At 45.4% G+C, this 14,351-nt stretch overlaps 1 long non-coding RNA gene across 1 annotated transcript; it reads left to right on the top strand.

Annotated features, from left to right (window-relative positions):
* The first annotated feature begins 309 nt into the window (after positions 1-309).
* On the top strand, positions 310-3,302 carry LOC121349361. The gene is made up of 3 exons (XR_005954518.1): positions 310-430; positions 1,694-1,812; positions 3,008-3,302. It is a non-coding gene; the product is annotated as an uncharacterized LOC121349361 (long non-coding RNA).
* The last annotated feature ends 11,049 nt before the right edge of the window (positions 3,303-14,351 follow it).

A 14,351-nucleotide genomic window follows, 5' to 3' on the forward strand; every position in this document is an offset into this window, starting at 1 on the left:
ACCACCATTTGAGTGTAGGGGTTCTATGTCTTTCAAGTTTGTGGTGAATCCCTAAGGTCTCTTTCTAAATCCTTGATTCCTTGTGTCTCTCTTTGTGAGTTCTTGCAGTTATGGAATCTGCCAGGCTGGAAGGTGCAGCCTGCTGTTAGATCACATTTACAGAGGGCTCATGCAAGACTTAAGCCCATATTACGTTTGTTCCTCTGTGATGCTCATATTTATCTTGCACTTTGTCTGGGAATTCAGATTGTGTGTCTTGGCTGGGCTCTGTCATATATGTTTAATCCCAGTTTCTTTGCTTTCCTGCAGGGACTTGCTAGGAAACAGGAAGTAAATGGAGTGTCTTGTGGAGATGCCTTCTAGGGAGAGCTGACTGCCAGCCAAAAAATCCATCCAGCTACAAAAGCAGCTGTTTCAGCCCAAAGAATTTGTAAGTACAGTTATTTTCTTAGCACCTCATCATGCTTCTTGCAGGAACTTCAGCTGTCAGACAGGTTTTCCATCCTGCTAGGCTGGGAAACACGGGGTGCTTAGTTGGTGATCCAGTGACTGAAGGGGTGCATGTGGGAGAGGGTGGAGAGAAAGTCTCTGGAAAGGGGAACACTTGGGCCCAATCAATACTGGAGGTTTAGAGTCAGGTTGCAGCTTTTTTCCTGTGCCTGCTAGCTCCAAACTAGAGCAGGTTTGCTTTGCAGCTGGATCTGGGACATGTGTGTGTGTGCACATGCATCAGGCACAAGGGAAAGCAGGAATTTTCCTAGGCTGTGACGAGCAGTTTTCCTGGAAGACTGGCTTTGTCCTGGCTCTGGGCTGTGGAGGCAGAGTCCCAGCTGTCCAAGCATCAGTCCTGTCTGGAACCTCTCTTACACTAAGAAGCACCCAGAATTAAAAATAAGAAATGTCATTTGGGAAAGACTAATTGGCACAGTGAAGAAGAGTGACCTGCTCCCTATATCTCACATGCATATCTCACTGTCAGTTATTTTATAGAAAAAATCCTCCACATCTTGACAGCAGACATAAGGAAAATATATTTGTTTGGTCTAACCACACAGTTAAATGTAGCAGGCTGGTTCCCCTTTGCTCTTTGTTTCTCCACTGGCCCCGAGTGGGGAAATTCCTAATCTCAGCACTCAGACTTGCCCTCTTTGCCAAGACTCATCTTGCCCACGTGGCTTGTGTCAGGGCTGTGACTGGGAGAGCAAAACCTGGCAGCTGTTTTTCTAAGACTGTAGCAATCCATTGCTGGTGTCCAAGGATCTGCTACAGAGCTGCTGCTTCAGGGATCTGGTATGGAGCTGCAGGGGCCTTCTGGGCAGGTCCTGGCCAGGGTTTATCTGTGCTCCCCTGCCCCAGGGGCTCATGCCCTCATGAAGGGAATGACTGAACAGCACAGAAAACAGCTCTGACACAATTTACAACCCAGAGTGTTACGATAATGCCAGTTGGTGCTGCTTGGCTGCACCAGCTGCTTCCTCCATTGTGTCATTACTGGGCGGGGGGGACAGACTGTTCTGAGCATTGCTGTTACAAATATGTTTTCCCACTGTGATTGTGAACAGCATCCCTGTCCTGGAGATGGATGGTTGTACCACAGCTCATAGAGAGAGCTGAGGTCTCCTTTTTTTCCTCTCTAGGCCCTTGCCAGACCCATGGGACTCTAACTTACATTCTCAGAATTCTCCATTTACAGTTTGGTTGCAGCTGGCTGTGCTGTGCCCTGCATCAGCCTCCAGAGAGCCTGTATCACAGGGCAGGAGACCTTTCAGCTGGAGAAGTCAGCCACTGTTCAAGCTTGACCCAGATTCTGAGGTAAGGGGTAAATCTGCCATTGTTTCTCAAGCACAGCAGTAGCAGCAGCAGGGTCAGAGTCGTGGATGGCAGCACAGCCACATCCTGCAGAGCTGCTGAGGGGTTCATGTCCTCACCCCTGCCCACGTGTCTCCCCTTGGGGAGTGGTTACAAAACTTTCTCTGCAACTTTGATGGCACTTGCTGGCTTTTATTTATCCCATATACTCATAACTTTAGTTGATGATGGCAGTAATTCAACAGCAATACTAAAAGTATTCAACTGCTGCCAGCCTTGCTGCTTCAGGCCACCCCTTCAGAAAGCTCCAGAAACATCTGGGGGGATGATGCTTGTCCTTATTGCTCTAAGCAAGCCTTAACTACAGAGCAGATGTCACCTTTCAACTTGGTTGTCTGAATTCAGTGGCAGCCTTTCACATGCAGCACGATTCAGGATCCTTTCCTTCCTGACCAAAACTGTTGAATGTCATTTGCTGTGTCAGCTTAAAATGCAGGGGTAAATTTCATTGGGTAAAGCAATGCCTGTGTGTGGATGAAAAACAGATGAAAGCATAATGTGATCCAGCAGCTAGAAATTCAACTTAGATAAATGTGAGCTAGAAAAAGAAGGTATGTGCTTTTAACAGTGACTAAATAGCAACAATTAAATAATTATTGGCACCAATTACCAAGGGATACAGTGGTGGTTCTGTCTCTTGAAGCCTCTGAAGAATCCATGTCTTGTTATCTCAGCCAGAAGAAATCTGGGACATAAGAACATTTTTATGCAGGAGACCAATATGTTTATTCCTGCTGCCTTCTTTATATCTAAAAATGTAAAAATTGTAATTTTAAGGGCACTCAGTATTCTTTAGTGTAAATATTGCTATTCTGCAGCAATCCCTATTTCCTTCTCCTTGACTCTGCTTTCCTAACACATTGCTCTGAGCTGGTGGATGGCAATCAAGATTACAACAGGATAAATGCCTTAATACCTCTGTATTATGTGGAGTGGTAGTTCATGCCCAATGTGAAGCAGGGATTGGTTTTTGAAAAGGCTTCCTGCTGAGGTGAAGGCTTGCTGAGCATTTCTTCTGGTGGCAGTATGGCCAGAAACTTCTCCTTCCACTGCTGCTCCTTTTGTTTGCTTATGTTGTTTTTAATAAAGTACCCGATGCCATCATAAAGCATAATGTGATTTCCTTTTGGTTGCACAGGCTTTCATCTGGAGAGCTTCCTCACTGATTTTCAGCCTTGGCTGTGTGAATTTGTCTCCAGACCATTCTGGAAATGTAAGAGCTGGGGAATCATCTGGCTCTTGCTGGAAGCAAGAGCACCCACTGGGAGCTGTTCTACCAGGTGGGAGAGAATGGTCATGGTCAGATTAACCCTGAGCTCAGCTGAGGCCCAGAGCAGTAGGAACCTTGCTGCATTCACAGTCTGGGCCTGGGAGAACTGCAAGGGGCATGGATGTTTCTGAAGGATGTAGAACAGACTGATCTAGTGACTGGAAGATCCAAAGCTCTTTCTTGATTTGACCTGAGATTTGGGAAATTAGTGGTTTTTAATCCTTGTGATTCTGGAATGCCCATGGGCTGTGAAAGGAAGGCTGGACCTCTTGAAACACCCTGTATGACAAAAACAACTTTACTGTGAAGGACTGTACTAAACTAATCAAGATTTTGTTTGCTGAATCCTTAAAAAATGTGAGACACCTTCTAAATGTTCATTTGTAGTTTTTAAAAATTTGATTTTACGTGTCTGTAATCCTATTACCTGTTTGGTGCTCAGTAAATAAAACAATCTGCAACTATTTCCTTTGACTTGCTGAACTTAAGGGTGATGCCAAAGCTGTAACTTAATACCAAGGCATCCCAGCACTGTGGACGTGTTGATCCTCTGACAGCCAGTGAATTCCTCTGGGCTAACCAAGGGGTTATAAAATACATCTTAACGTGCAGCTATTCAACAGAAATCTTTCCTTACCTGGTATTAGCCAGGAAATCCCTCTGGCATGCCCTGGAGGGGAGTGGTCCCTGAAGTCCATGGACAGCCAGAGCAGTTTTGATGGCTGTATTCTGTAAACACAGCACCTTCTCCACCAGTCATTACCCTGCCCTCCCTACTCTCGCAAATATCCTATGTGTAAAAGAAAGCCACATTTGCAAGGTCAGACTTTCCAATTCCAAGGTGCTGCTTCTGAATGCTGAGTTGACCAAAACATATTTGAGAAGTGCCATGGATCTCCGAGATCAATCCAACAATTGGAGATCAGGCAGACCTATGATGCCCTCAGAGAAGCAGAGAATGTTGGAGGTCAAAGGAATGGATCACAGGATGAGGAAGTTAAAGCTCCATGTCTGAGTCATGATCTTTTGTTTGGCTCTTCTGAGAAGGGGATTTTTGTGCTTTTAGAAGAGAAATTGTTCTGCTTTTAAAGTATTGCCTTTGATTTCAAATGAAGGAAAAGTGAGTATAGAAAAGGAATATTTGTCCATGTTTTCTTTCTTTTCTGTAAAAATCTTGTGAAAGCACAAGTCAAATTCATTTCTGAAGAAGAGGGTACTCCAAAAGTGGGAAAGCACCATACCCTGTCCCATCTGCTGTGGGTGACCTGCTGAGTCCAGACATGGAAACTCCCATAAAAGAAGCAATAAAGCTCTCTGGGATACTTCAGCCTGGAAAAGGGATGATTTGAGGGGGAATGTAACAGAGACCAACAAAATCTGGAGGTGCATGAAGCAAATGGGGAAGGACTGCCTATTCCTACCTTTTCTCATGCAAGAATTGGAGGCCAACAAATGTGGGCAGATTTCAAACAAATGGTGGGAGCAGGTTCTGGATATACCAGGTAGCAGACGCAGAGAACTTCACATCACAGGGTGTTGTGGGTGCAAGCTGTATTCTTGTGTTCAAAGGAAGACAGTAGTGTTTGAAACCAAGATTGTTAGGGATCACAGAACAGACCAACCCTCTAAGGCTGAAAAAAATCTCTTCAGCTGAAAATGGTTAACGTTAAGTAAATTATTTGTGTTTGAGAAGGGAAGCACTTCCTCTTTCCTAGTTGTCAACCCATAGTTTATATTGTGGTGGTAGGTGGATCCTTGCTGTGGACTCATATGGCTGCTGTAGGAATTCTGAGACACTTAAGCCTGGAGACAATATTGTTAATGTTTTTAGTCCTGCAAAAGAAGCATCAGCACAACCAGAGCTTCCTAGAACATCCTAAGGATGACTGATCTCCTTAGAAATTGTTTCCAGGCTATTCCTAAATTGTCTGCTGTCTCAGTGGTTATTTTCTTAATGCCCTCCCTGACCACATAAGCAGTAAATGGGAAGGTCTCTTCTTGCTCAGGGAAATATCCTCTGAGGAATGGGGATTTCTGGGGAAGAGTAAGACACAAGAGGGGCCAGAAGGCAAAGGGGAGGTCTAGGGGAAGGCACTACAGTGGGACTTTGGAAGTGTAATCTTTGACAAGCTGTATCTACTTGAAAAATTTCAGCTGCCTGTAAGTGGATAGGTGGATTGAGAGAGTTGGGTAAGAGCTGTACTGGGATGGGGTAGGAGCTAGTGATGAAAAAGAAGCTCTCTGTTAGAAAGTGTGGGAACGTCTCTGTCTCAGTCTCAGTTGCTCTTCAGCACAACCAACCCAAAGGAGCAGTGCTGGCTGTTGGTTTCCTCAGAATGAGAAGCCAGACTCTCTACTTCCCACATATTGCTATGAGCAAGTCTGACAACCCCTCAGAGGGATTTTTGAGGACTGTTAAATGTCATGTCTACATGGAGCTTGTGTTGGGGAAATGCATATTCCCAGAGCTGCTTTTCTGAAAGCAGCACTTTTTCCTTTATTTTTCACTTCAAAAGGACTAAGTGCATAAATCTTGTCCCTGGCAGAACCTGCTTCTCCCTTTGCGACGGCTCAAGTGCGTACACAGGGAATCAGAGAGCAGGTGACTTCAACTTAACCTTCCCTCTGAGCTTGAAGAACAAGCCAAGGCAATACAAAAGGGACCTTCTAAGAGACTTGTGCAGCTGCACAGCCCTTATATTGGCCCCATGATGTGTTTATCTTTTGCCTTCAAGAAAGTCTCAGAGTTAGGGGAAGCTCCCCCAAGTGGGATGCCTTAAAAGACTGCATCCGCTGCTGGGAAGTGCACATGCTTCTTTCTTTATAAGCCATTTGATGTGTTTTTCCTCTCTTGCTCTCTCTTCCCCTCCTCCCCTGGCAGCAGGATCTCTGGCTGTTGCATGCTTTTCATTAAATCTTTCTGACTGTAAGCTTGTATGTTCTGACCCAGGGTCAGAGAGTACCATGGCAAGGATACAGCTCAGCAGCAGAATGGAAAGCTTTTTCTGATTTGGATTATTGGACATCTCCAGTTATTGCAGTGTGTTCTTGTCTGGTGTCTGAAGACAGAGTTAAATGTCACCCGGAAGGGAGCATTCCATGATGCTCCTGGAACACTGAACTTCTCCTCTTGAATGATGAGGGTGTCTGCGTGTGTGCTCCAGTTGTGTCTTGGCCAATTTCCAGCCTCTAATGCTACTGTCGCTCTTACCCCACTTGTTCCACTTTTGCAGTATCTATTGGGGGAGGTTATTTAACTTTCCCCACTGATACCAACAACTGCCACTGTTGTGTTTTTTGGGTTTAGGTTGTTTGTCTGTAATGAAAACCCCAAGCTTAGCGCCAGCTCAAATCACCAATTGCTTACTCAGCTTCGAAGCTCTGTTATCGGAAGGCATAATCACTTCCTGCATCTTTGTTTGTCTTTGCATCCGTGCTGCTGTACTGATGGGCTGGGAGGTGCCCTGCTGCTTCTGCAGCTGCTTTTCCTTGCCCCAAGGCACATCAGCATGTGGGGAGGAAAAGCAGTTCCTGGTTATTGCTTCACCTTCTTGAGATGCCTCAGACACAGGCTGCTCTGTAATATGGAATATCATCCCTCTTACTTCTGAGGGAGGAGGTCAAGGGGCATTTATGGCTATTGTGAAGGCTGTGGAGTTTGCACTTAGAGGGGACAGTGGCAAAATTCATCTATAAGCTCTGGGCTACCTGGTATGAACACAGGTGCTGAGATGTCATGGGATGTGTGGGCATCTCTCTTAGTGCCTGGCCATGATACTGGCCAGGGCTGTGGAGATGAAGTTTCAGGGCCCTAGGTGTAATTAGCCTGATCACCCTCTCATGGGCCTCCAGCCACTGCCCTGCCCATGAGTTCAGGAGCTCCATTTAAACTCAGTCCATGACTTTCCATTGCTCCCTGAGCTGTGGTGTAGATGTACCACTCCACACAGGGCCTCACATTGAGACCCTGATCCATGGACTGACCTCCCAGTTTGGCATCAGACCTGCCTGGTGACCACTAGACTGTGTCTGACCATGGTCACTGGAGCTGACTGACCTGCACTTTGAGTTCCTGCCTTGATCTGTTCTGTCACCACAAATGGTCTGGGCTCTGGGTTGGCCCTGGCTGCCATCCCCAGACTTGGCTGCTGGTCTCACTTATGTCCTGTGGGATGGGACAGCCCTGCCCTGCAGACTGAGTTATCCTCGACTCCTCATCCTGTAGGGAACTGCCAGCCCTTCCTGATCCCTGACCCTTGAGAGGTCTCTATGGAGAGCTGATTCTTTGGAAAGACTCATCTTGGTGTGAAACACTTCCTCAACTACCAGCACAGCACAAGAGCCTTGGGGATATCCTGTCTTGGGGATATCCTGTCTGTCCACTGGGGATGGTGACACTGTGTATCAAAGCTGTGCCTTCTTTCACATCTCCAGTGTGGTAAATTTGTTATCACCAGCTCATTAGTTGCAAAATTAATTAGCATTCCAGCCATGGGATGTGATGTGTTTCTCAACTCAGCAGGCTGGCCAAGCAGGAGCTTCGGTCCAGCCTCAGGAAAGGATGTTTGGGGATTTGGGGGTTTATTTCTTGTTTGCTTTTTAGGCTGCTGATAGTTCTAGTGTTTTCTGCTGCAATTAGCAAGGTGCCCCATACTGTAATGCTTGCAACCTTCGAGGACAAGAAGAGGAACCTTTCTTTTGCAGAATCCTTGCTAAACAGGTTCCCTGAAAAATATGAGGAACTTGTGACTGCTCACGCCTTGCAAGAAAAGATCATGATAGATGTATTTACAGAGCAGAAATAATAACAATCATCAACAGACAGAGGGAAATGGCTCCTCTGAGATTAAGAACCAGACTAAGGGAAGAAAAATGCTCAGGTTAGATAACTAAGTTTTGTGAGAAGGGAGGGGAGAAAATGCTGAGAAGGGAGGGGTGGTAAAGGAGGGACAGGGTGGAGAGCAACCCCTGAGGAGGGGATGTGCCATGGCAAGAAGCCACCTGTGAAAGTGAAGCCTCCTGTCTGAGAAGGCTGTAAAACATGTAAACAGAATTGCTGCAGCCTTGTCCCATGGGAGGCCAGGCCCAGCCATGCAGGGGATACCTCCTGCCCTAGGGCAGGTCTCAAGGGAGGGAGCAGAGGTTTCCTTGGAGAGGCACTGCCACCTCACCCCACTCACTGGTGTTCAGACAGCCCTGGGTTTCTTCCTAATGGGCTGGGAAGTGTGGAGGCATTTAGCTGAGTGTGGCAGCTCAGGGGGATGGAGAGAGCTGTGGAGAGGGGACTGGCCCTCCCACAGGGCTCTGCATGGGGCTTGCAGTGCAAGAAGCCTCACCTATGGTGTGTATTTGTAATTCAGCACTAGGTTGTGCTGATCCCTCCTTCTCCCCTCTTTTTCCTTGCTGAGCTTGTCTCAAGCTGATGGCACATAAAACCTTTTTCCCCTCTTTTCTGATAGGCTCCTAAATTCACCTATGATTGCAGATAGGGAATGTTGCAAGCTCTTGACAACCTTCAGAGGTTTATAGCAAAATCCTCCCACACATGCTATGTACTTCAGAGGGTGGAGTATAAAGGGTGCTCTGGGGATGGCTGAGAGATGTCTGTGATGTTTTGGAGGTCCCCATTTGTCACTGAAGGGTAAAGTGGGACAACTGTTGTCCCTGGGAGCCCCTGCTCTCGTTTCTTCTCAAACGAAGGGATTTGGTGACCCAGCAGCCCAACTATAGCCCAGAGGAGCTTTATTCTACATAGGTCCTGCAAGCATTCTACACATAGAGCCTACAACTAGGTCCTTGTCAAAGTAATAATTCAAACAGGGTTCCTTTGAAGCTTTTCCAGCTATTCTGGAGACAAATCAGGGCTGAAGAATCTTATTGTTACAGAAAAAAACTTTTTTTTCCACACAGTAACAGAAGAGTGCTGTTGTGCTACTTGAAATTCAGGGCTGGATTAAACTGGGCATCTGAAACTGGGGGGATGTGAACAACTGGAATCAAAGCTGAAGAAAATGTTGTTGTGATCCCTGGTGAATCCACCCAGATAATGGGTATTGTGTGACTTAATTATTGTAAAACTGCAAGTTTGCTCTTAGTTTGCTTTTTTCTTTCACTTTGTCTAGCAATTTCTTCCTCCAGATATCTTAAATATTGTCTGTATTATTACCATCATTATTCTGCCTAAGTCAAATTCAAAGTAACATATCCCTGTCCTGATTATAAATAAGATCCTAAAATTATTCCTAGTTTACCTAAGGCTGGATTTCTAATGCAGGGAAGGTGTTGGAGTTGTCCTGATGTTGGGAAAGTATTTCCAGCTCTTCAGGCACTGCAGAACTCCTCTGTAAAGACTTGTTCCTACAGACTGGACTGTCCATGGTGTCTTCAGTAGAGAAAACTTATAAAATGCAGACTGTTTCATGGTAATTGATTTCTCTAATCCCTCTTGGGTGATGAAGAACTACCCACCACATCCTGTGATGCTGAACAAGATGTGCTAATAGACCTTTTAATCCTTCATTTCCCTCTGTCCCTCAAGAAACTTGTACCTCTTGAAGGGCTGAGTAGATGATTGAAACACTCCCTTTTGGCACTGTGTAAGTTCAGGGGAACTGTTGAAATGGACATCAGATTCCCAAACCATCACCCACAGGAGGAAGAGAGGGAGCTTTGATTGACTGTGTTTTGTTAAACAAGAAGAGATAAATGGACTGAAGTTTTGGTGTGGAGAAAATGGGAAAAATATCTTGAGTATTATGGTTGGTGCTTTGGTCATGGGGAGACAGTTCTTTAGCAGCCTATGGTATATTTTCCCAGTGAAACACCATTGTGGGGACATGGAAAACAGGGTCAAAAAGGTACAAATAAGGATGAGACTTATCACTGGCAAGAAACCATGTTTCTGAGGGTTTATGGGGAAAGATTGTAATTTGCTTATTGTGAAAGACCAAAGCAGTCTTATCTATGTACCAGGCTTTGATAAGAATGATGCAGTGTCAAAATTCCCCCTGCATTTTTTTTCACTGCGTTTGTTTACTTTTCATCAAGAGTTTTGGGAAGAGAGATGTGGTTTTCATCTCCTTAAGCTGTACTGTTTGGAATGCAAATTGTTCAGGTCAGGTTTTTTTTTTTTCCCCTGTAGCTTTTATCAGAATGATTTTGCTTCTGTATGTCACCTTTTCTCTCTACTTCTCCCTCTGTTCCATTGCCATCTGCTCAAAAGCTCCTGAGGCCCCTGTTTCTCTGCCCAGACCCCAGGTAAACCAGCCTAGGTCTATGTGCCCAGTGGAATTACCAGTACCGGATCCTGGCCTCAGCTGTAATGTCTTTGCTAGAGTTCCTTGCTCTGAGAACCAGATTTGCACCTTTGAAGCCTAACCAGCACTATCAGAATTAATTACAAACACATGAGTGCACAAGTTCTGGAGTAACATTTTGTTGTTTCTTACTCAATGAAAGTGCTAGGAATTAATTTTTATTGTAATGCTGACTGTTAAATTGAAAATGACAATTGCATTTTTGCCAGAACTGGACTTCTAGATGACAGGAGGTGTTAACTGCATAAGGTGTTTCAGCATGGCATGTCACACTACCTCTAGCTCCAAAACCAGAGAAGCTAACTGCTAGATTTTTCTTTGTCATATGAAGACTGTCTAGCCCTAAAACTGTACAAGAGCTCAGAATTTACAAATATACCCCAAATTACCAAAAAGCATCACTGAGTGCATTGCTCATGATAAGACATTTGGAGATAATTGTACTATTGAATTATGTTAAGAGGGTTTCAGGGAAAACATAGGTTATTACAACTTCTGTGAGCTTGGGACATTGGCTCTGGAAAACATCCTCCATGAAGAGCTGCTTTTCTGTCCCTGGCTCATCAGTAGGTGAATTATTTTTTTTTCTTCCCCTGTGATTCAAGTGGTGAAAAGCACAGAACTTGTGAATTTTGGTTTCCAAAATGTGTTTTGCCAGCTCTGCTGAGCAGGCGCTTGCACACTAAAGTCACTTTGATGGACTTGTTCTCTCAGTGAAACTGGTGGAAATGGTGGAAAGGGGAAAAAAATGCTTCATTTTGAGCCGCCTCTTTCATAAAGCACTTCAGTTACCTTAAAAACTTTAGATCAAAAAAGTCTGAAAGAGCAATTCTGCAACACAAAGGAGAGCAAGAGAAATGCAGAGCACTCATGGTTGGGAGTGCTGGACGAAAAATCCATCCCACTGTCCTGGAAAGCTCAGCGCTTGAACACTGGAGAGGGAAAAGTGAAATGCAGCTCTCCTGGACAATGCCTTCCAGGGAAAATTCCTTCTTGGCATAAAGTTTGGCACCAGGAGACAGGTGAGACATTCCTCAATCAGCCTCAATCGGGAGGAAATTGAAAGCAGAGATAGGAACAAGCTGTGGGCAATTTGAATTGCTTTCATTATTTAATTAACTTTGCATCAGTATGTGATGCAGAGATGGTGAGTTCTGATAATGTAGTGAACTATTACTCCGGAATCCTCTGGACTTTCAGGACTTTTTGATGACTTGCCTGATAAGAAGACTACTGAGATGAAGACCAGAATCCCTGGAGGACCCCTTCAGGTATTGTATTCAAGGAAGATGGCAACTAATGTCTGGAAAATAGGTTTCCCTAAGCTCTTAGGCTAACCTCATCTGGAATTTTCTTCTCGCCAGCTGCTGTTACTATTGTAAAAATGTTACCCCTCAGTTGAGTGGGGTCAGCCTGTGGTGGCTTTCAGGCTGCACCTGCACTGTAGTTTTAAAAACCACTGCACAGAAATGTGCCTTCCTTTCAGAACAGAGACCAGGGAGCAGCAGTGACAGCAGATGGCTTCGAAGGTGTGAGCCCAAGCAATGGCTATACCTTTGCCAGCCCAGCAGCCAGGAAGAAGGGGACAAGCCATGGATGCTTTGTAAAATCCTGGGCACACACCTTTCATTGCCAGGGATTGCCTACCAGCATCCCTCTCTTGGCTGTAAATGCCAGGAGAGAAAAGCATGCCATGCATACTTTCAGGAATTACAGGGAGGATCAGGTTTCCCCTGCTGTCCTTCGTGGTGACCCTAGACCCAGGTACATCTAAATAGGGTTGTCTGAAATGCTTACAAATAGGGTACTTGGAGCCCTTAGGGTTGTAAATAACCATTTGTAAAGGCCTTTGAAATGCAGTGATTCTGTCAGCACTGCTCTATTCAGACTTTCCGCCCTCCTCTTTGTTGCTTGTGTTGCTCCGTTGCAGAAAAACACAGAATTGGTGATAAAGCTGTGCTTGAAGTAAAGCCTGGCAAATAGACAGATGATTTTGTGGCCTTGGCCACCTGGTGCAAGGAAGGAATGCCGTGGGTTGACTGGTCTGTGCCAGGCAGGGATCCACTGACTGCCCTGGCAGGTGGGGATCCGTACATCTGATGGGGGGCTTGGGGAGCAGGGGAGGAAGCTCTCTGGAGTTAAGTTAGAGCTGTCCTGCTGGGATAGATTTGCAGTTTCTTCACTTAGGGAAGCTCGGTCACTTTGCAAGCATGAGAGGGGAAAGAAGGGAGGACATGCCTCGCTTCTCATGCATGTGATAGGTTTCTACTATTTATATTTTTTTAAGTCTCAGACTGATAAGCATTAAACAGTTGAATCTGTGGGCCTGTGTGTGCCCCTAAAGGCTGCGATCAAGCTGTGAAGGCACCTCTCGAGTGTTTTTACTGAGAACTTTGTTAGTAAGGTGTTGAGATGTGCCTTAGGGCACCTGGTGTTATGCTGGATGCTGTTTGGGAGCAACAAAGCCCTGAGAGCTCCTGAGTTAAAGGCGGTTGAGAGTGAAAGAGATATGGGGACAGAGCTCTACCATCCCCTCCAGTTCTCAGCCCTCCCTCAAGTGCAATTCCACTTCTTTGGTGCTTGCCTTTTGACTTCTTGCCCAAGTTGATCAAGTAATAGGTCTGTTCCTGGCCTTTCATTCCTGAGCGCCTTCCCAGGTTAATGGGAAGTTAGAGCTTCTCTGACCATGCTTTTGTTTGAAGTGCTTCAGGAAACTCTGCAATGTAGGTCATGTAGGTAGACTTGAAGAGAGCAGTGTTGGATGCTGGAGAGACAGACAGACCACACGGCAGCAGGGAATGCTGTGCAAGCTCCTGCCCAAACACAGCACTAGTGGCTGGAGCTGTTTGCTTGCAGGATGCACAGGTCTGTAGGACTGGGAAAAACTGGAGACACAGGTGTCATCTGGGTAAGCTGTAAGGGAGCTGGAGTATTCAAAATGCAAGAATTGAGAGCTGGGAAAACCTGCCCTGTGAGAAAGTTTTGAGGAAGGAAAATGAATTATTTTTGCAGGTAGCTTCTGGTCCTCTCCCAGTAAAGTGCTGCCTTCAAAGAAACTGGGAGGGTAGAGGATGCTGCCCAAGTCAGCAGGGGAATTGCATACTCACGAGTCCCAGACTCGTGTACTAAAATCCAGAAGAACTAGAACAGGGCCAAGCAGGAGAGAAGCACAGACTGTTACTGGAATCTGCTTATGGCACTGAGATCTGTTAGACCTGTGTGGAAACCCCGCAGCCAAAGGTGTTGGCCAGGAAGCTCAGCAGCATGAGGGAAGTTCAGAAAATTCACAGAATGTTCGGAGATAGAAGGGACAAGGATCATCAAGTCCAAATCTTAAGTGAATGTACAGGGATTAAATCAAGTTCATTGCTTCCAAACAAGCAAATAAGAGGACTGTCTCCTACACAAGTTGATTTAGCTGACAGATGATGACTTGCTGTGCCCATGGGCAGGAGGTGCGATCAGACTGATTTTAATTGAAGTTCCTTGGTCTGTTGGCTCAACTGCCTTGTTTTAAGAATAAATTACAGTGTATTCTGAGAAAATTCTATAGACTTGAGTGTTGGTAGGTCATTTGCAATAAAACTTCCCCAAAGTACTGGTGAGATGATGACTAAGCAATAGCTTGTAATAAACTAAGATGTCTGTACTGGGCGTAATGATCAACAGCAAAGAGAAGGACAGGAAAAGGACAGGAGAGGAAGAGAAATGTTTCTGGTGAAGAGTATAAAATGGAATTATCTTTTTGGTGGCGGATTTTTTTTGGTTTTTTTTTTTTTTTTGCAGAGCATGTGGAACACGTGGGTGGTTTGACTGGAACGTATTTAGAGTTCTGTCCCTGTCGTGGCTCTGAGGGAGTGAGCGATGGGTGTTCCGTGCTGCCAGGCAGTTTGTTC

Source organism: Pyrgilauda ruficollis, unplaced genomic scaffold, assembly GCF_017590135.1.
Source record: "Pyrgilauda ruficollis isolate IOZ18807 unplaced genomic scaffold, ASM1759013v1 scaffold10, whole genome shotgun sequence".
NCBI lineage: Eukaryota > Metazoa > Chordata > Aves > Passeriformes > Passeridae > Pyrgilauda > Pyrgilauda ruficollis.